Source organism: Orycteropus afer, unplaced genomic scaffold (assembly GCF_000298275.1).
Source record: "Orycteropus afer afer isolate SDZICR_OR568_19922 unplaced genomic scaffold, OryAfe1.0 scaffold00072, whole genome shotgun sequence".
In the NCBI taxonomy this organism is placed as follows: domain Eukaryota; kingdom Metazoa; phylum Chordata; class Mammalia; order Tubulidentata; family Orycteropodidae; genus Orycteropus; species Orycteropus afer.
This window is the reverse complement of record NW_006921659.1, coordinates 3,320,790-3,326,243: the sequence shown is the minus strand read 5'-3', so window position 1 is coordinate 3,326,243 and position 5,454 is coordinate 3,320,790. Positions and strand designations below refer to the sequence as shown.

General features: G+C 40.5%; 1 protein-coding gene across 1 annotated transcript in view; it reads right to left on the bottom strand.

Moving 5' to 3' along the window:
* AK9 (adenylate kinase 9) overlaps positions 1-5,454 on the bottom strand; it is a 178,447-nt gene that overhangs the window by 29,846 nt on the left and 143,147 nt on the right. The gene's annotated exons all lie outside the window — the stretch shown is intronic.

The following is a 5,454-nucleotide window of genomic DNA, read 5'->3' as shown; positions in this document are numbered from 1 at the left end:
CACAATTAAAAAAAAAAAAAAAAAAAAAGATCTCCAACAGCTCTGATAAATGTCTATTTATATGTTTAAACCTTTCTTATGACCATTCATTCATTTATCCACATTTTTCTAATTATGTTTGGATATAAACCCTTCTTTCTCCCTCAATAGGACTCTGACTTTGCCTACTTGGTTCTTGTCCTTTCTTGCCCATTTCAGACAAGGTTAGGGCATGGCTATTTTTCAAAGGCTTTTCAAATGATTCTGATATATGCTTAACTTTATCCAGTTCTTTTTAGAGAGAACTATCATAGTGTTTCTGTATTTCAGTATAATATTTTAAAAGGTTTATCTTGACATATTTATGGTTAAGATAAAGAATACGATAGCACAATTAAGTAGATTTGAAACTGATGGTCTCAATATCAACCAGACAGAAGGATTTAATTAACATGCACATGGCTCCATTCCTGATCCTATTCTTCAAATATTTTTTAATCAGTGACCAACAACAGTAACACATATCAATAACAGCAATAATAAATATTAATTGAGAACTTAGAAAGAGCCAGGCACTACTGCAAGCACTTTACACTATTTAACTTTAATTTAATCCTTTTTTAATTTAAATTTAAATTTAATTTAATCCTTATAAAAATTTGTAGGGTAGAAACTTTTCTTATTTTCCCATTTGGCAAATGGCCATGGATCAGAGAAGTTAAGTAATTTTTCCAAGGTCGCTTAGCTACTATGTCATGGTTTTGAACTCAGGCAGTCTGGCTCCAGATAATCTTGTCCACTGTGCATCTCATATGAAGATAAGTGAGCAGGTCAAGTGAACATGTCACAGGCAGCTGGGAGATATGGCTAATTATGGCCTAAGGCATTTGACTGCTAACCAGAAGGCTGGCAGTTCAAACCCACCAGCCACTCCTTGGAAGGAAGGTTGGGCAATCTATTTCCATAGTGATACTGCCCCGGAAACCCAAGGAGGGGTCACTATGAGTCAGATGCAACTCGATAGCAGTGAGCTTGGTTTTTGGAAAGTTTAATATTATGTTGTAATGACAGAAAAAAAGAAAAAAAAAACCTTCCAATTTCACAAACACAGAAAAGAGAGATGTGTTGTATGAAAAATGAATTAGGGATCTTGGCTGCCTCCAAGTGCAATGTAAGGCCACAGTGTGGCATGACTGACAATAAATGAATGCTATCTGTGGTGCTTTTAAATATAACCACAAATTTTCCTCCCATCAAGAGGTAGAAACTAAATCTCCTTCTGTTCAGTGTGCACTGAAGTTAGTGACTTATTTCTAATGAACAGATTAAAGTAGAAGTGACAGTGTGCAAATCTGAAGACTAGATAATTTCTTTCTGTTGGATTGCTCACTCGGGGGAAGTGGCCACGTCGTGAGGACTCTCAAATAGTCTATGGAGAGGCCCACATGGTGAGAATTAAGATCTGCTAACAGCCAGGGAAGAACTGGGACTTCCCGCTAACTGCCATATTAGTGCTCCATCTTGGAACCAGATCCTTCAACCCTAGTCAGGCTTTCAGATGACTGCAGCCCCTCGACATCCTGAATGCAATCACATGAGAGATCCTGAGTTAGAACCTCCTAGCTACGTCACTCATAAATTTCTGATTCACAGAAAATGTGAGATAATATGTGCTGTTTTAGGCTAACATTTTGATTAATTTGTTATGCAAAAATAGATGATCTTAGGTGACATTAAGAGTTACAGTATTTAGAATAGCATCTGCTATACTGTGAGTGTCTAAGACCATGTAGAAAAATGTATTCAGTTCAAGGTCCATTTTCAGGCATATAGACCAACTGGGGTGAGTTCAGGAGAGAAAGACTAGGATTTATGGAGACTTAAATCACGTTATATAAGGAACAGTGGAAGGAACTGGGGATATTTTGTTTGGAGAATTGAAAACTGAAAGGAGATATGAAAGTTGTTTTTAAGTATCTGAAAATTTCCATGTGGAAGAAGTTGCATGTGTTCCTTCTGTGTTTAGGGAGTGGACATTAAAGTGGAATGCAAAAGGGTAGAAGTTACACTCAATATAAGGAAAATATTTGTTTTACATGATAGAGCTGTTAGAAGACTGGATGGCCAACACCGGGAAGAGTGAGTTCTCTGTTAGGAGTGGAATGAATATTTATTGGTTAAAAGGTGTCTGTCAAGTGACCAGCCTTGGATTGAGTTGTTGGCCCAGGCAACCTGGGAGCTCCTTAAAAGTCTGAGACTTCATTCTTTTTTAAAAATTTTATTTAAGTGCCTTTTATTGAAATATAATTTATGTACAGTGAAATGAAGGAGCTCTGGTAGCATAGTGCCTAAGGCACTTGACTGCTAACCAGAAGGCCGGTGGTTTAAACCCACCAGCCACTCTTCGGAAGGAAGGTTGGGCAATCTACTTCCGTAGTGATACTGACTTGGCAACCCAAGGAGGGGTCGTTATGAGTCGGGGCTGACTCGACAGCACATAACAACAACAACAACAGTAAAATGAGACCTCATTCTTGTAACTGTGCATTCTTTTCTATTTGTTGTTGTTGATTCTGATGCACAGAAACCCTGTGTGACAGAATAGAATGGTCCCATAGGGTTATCTTGTCTGTAATCTTTATGGAAGCAGATCATCAAGTCTTTCTCCTTCAGAACCAGTGGGTGGGTTCAAACTGCCAACCCTTCAGTTACCAGCCAAGTGCTCAACAAGTGCATGTACCACCCTTTTCTATCTAGCAGAACCAAAACAAACCAAACTCACTGCCATCGAGTCGGATCTGACTCATAGCGACCCCTCTTTGGGTTTCCAAGGCAGTATCACTATGGAAGTAGCTTGCCCAATCTTCCTTCTGAGGAGTGGCTTGGTGGGTTTGAACCGTCAACCTTCTGATTAGCAGTCAAATGCCTTAGGCACTGTTGTTGTTGTTATTTGCCGTGGAGTTGGACCCAACTCACAGAGACCCCTCCTTGGGTTTCCAAGGTGGTATCGCTATGGAAATAGATTGCCCAACCTTCCTTCCGAGGAGTGGCTGGTGGGTTTGAACCACCAGCCTTCTGGTTAACAGTCAAGTGCCTTAGGCACTATGCTATCAGAGCTCCTCCTTAGGCACTATGCCACCCTAAATAAAATATTGTCACTTCCCTCCTTTCAGCCTTCCAGTAGCATCCCATTGTCCTTCAAAGAAAATCCAATGTCATTACACTCATGGCCCATTGCACTTGGCTTATTCCATTTCTGTGATTTAAACCTGCTTTCTCTCTTCAACATGAAGCATAGTGGTGCAGTGCCTAAGACATTCTTTGGATGTTAGCCAAAAGGTCAGTGGTTTGAACCCACCAGCAGCTCCATGGGAGAAAGATGAGACAGTCTGCTTCCATAAAGCTTTATAGCCTTGGAAATCTTATGGGGCACTTCTACTCCCTCCTACAGGGTCACTATGAGTCAGAATTGACTCGATGCCAGTGGGTTTCTCTCTTCAACATCCTCTCATACCATACTCCTCCCCCACTTATTAAACTCCACCTGCACTGCCCTTCTTTCTGTTCCTCAAACATGAAAAATCTTTTTTTTTTTTTTTAAATTATGATTTGGGTCAAAGTTTGCAGAGCAAATTGGGTTTCCATTCAATATTCCATACACATTCTGTTTTGTGACATATACTACAATCCCCACACTATAACAGCATTCTTCCTACTTCCTCCCTGTGTCCACTCCTTCTCTTTATCCTTCCTCCCCATCCCCTCCCGTTTTCCTAGCACTATCCCTAGGCAAATGCTGTCCTCTTGATCTCATATGCTTGATTTATCTAATGAGTGCTCTCCCTCTTGATATTACTGTTCTTACAGGTGTGTCTATCATTTGGCTGCCAGCTGAGTCATGGGGATTAAGTTCAGTTCCTAGCTTGAAGGGTGTCTAAGGGCTACAGTCTTGGAGGTCTCACCAGTCTTCATCAGATCAAAAGCCTGGGATTTTTTATGCTTTTGAGTTTTGTTCCACATTATCTCCCAGTCTATCTGGAACTTCTAATTGTAATGCATTTCAGAATGGTCAGCAGTGGTAGCCACAAACTATCTAGTTCTGGTCTCAGGGTCCTGGAAGTTGGGATCACGTGCTTCATTTGTACTTTGGACTAATTGCTTTTCCTGTGTCTTTGATTTTCTTCACTCTTCTTTGTTCCAGACAAAGGAGAGACCAATAGCTGCCCCTTAGAGAGCTGCTCACATCTTTTAAGCTCCCAGTTGCTACTCACTAACAGGATGTAGAACATTGTCTTTGTGGACCGTGTTATTCCACTTGCCCTTAGTGTCCTCTGAGACTCAGTCCTGAGCCTCCATACCCAGCTACTCATTTCTTCAAGGTGTTTGGTTATGACTAAGACATTTTCGTAACTTTGCCTTCTGTGTGCTATACTATTCATAGATATATTTGCAGCAAATATAAACACATAGGTAAAGGTAACCTTTGGGAAACCTATATCTGTTTGTGGATGTAGTCCCATTGGCTTTCCCACCCCTGTTCAGCTTAAGAATCTATCTATGCATCCAATTGTAAATTACTGTTATTACTATTATTGCAGGGTTGTACGTGCAATAGTATTTGCCTTTGTTGCCTTTAACTCTTGTATGAAAGCGTTTACACTTGCTGTTCACTCTACTTAGACCACACTTATCCCAGATCCTAGCAAGGCTGGTGCTTGCCCATCATTTAGGTTTCTCAGCTAAAGTAGCTTCTGCTCCCAGTCACTATCACATTAACCAAAACCAGTTGAGTTGGTTCTGACTCACAATGATCCCATGTGTGTCAGAGTAGAACTGTGCTCCATGGCATTTTCAATGGCTGAGTTATCAGAAACAGATCACGAGGTTTCTCTTCCTAGGTGCCTCTGGGTGGACTTGAACCCCCAATTTTTTGGTTAGCAGCCAAGCACATACCATTTGTACTACATTTGCTCCAATGTTACACTTTTATTATCTCTACAGAACTTACCACTATCTGAGACAATCTTATTTGTTTATTCATGCATGGCTCACCTTCCCTCCCCAATCTAACTAGAATATAAGCTCTATGACAAAAGGAACCTTGCCTGTTTTGTTCACTACTCTATTCCCTGGAGACTAACAAGGTTATGGACACGTTCTTGATTAAGACTTGCTAAAAATCATCCTATATTTGAAGGTATTGAATTCCAATGGGATTAAATCTTTTTTTGACACTACATATTTTTTTTTTTTTTTAATTGTGATTTGGGTGAAGATTTACAGAGCAGAATCACTTTCCGTATAGCAGTTCACATACACTTTGTCTCATGTCATTGACCACAGTTTACCACAATGCAACAGCTCCCTTCCCACTTCCTCCCCATAGTCACCCCTTTCCAGTGTCCATCCCTCCATGCACTCCTGCCCCCTGAGCTGTCTCCCTGTGCATAAGCAGCCCTTCTTTCTCCCATGATT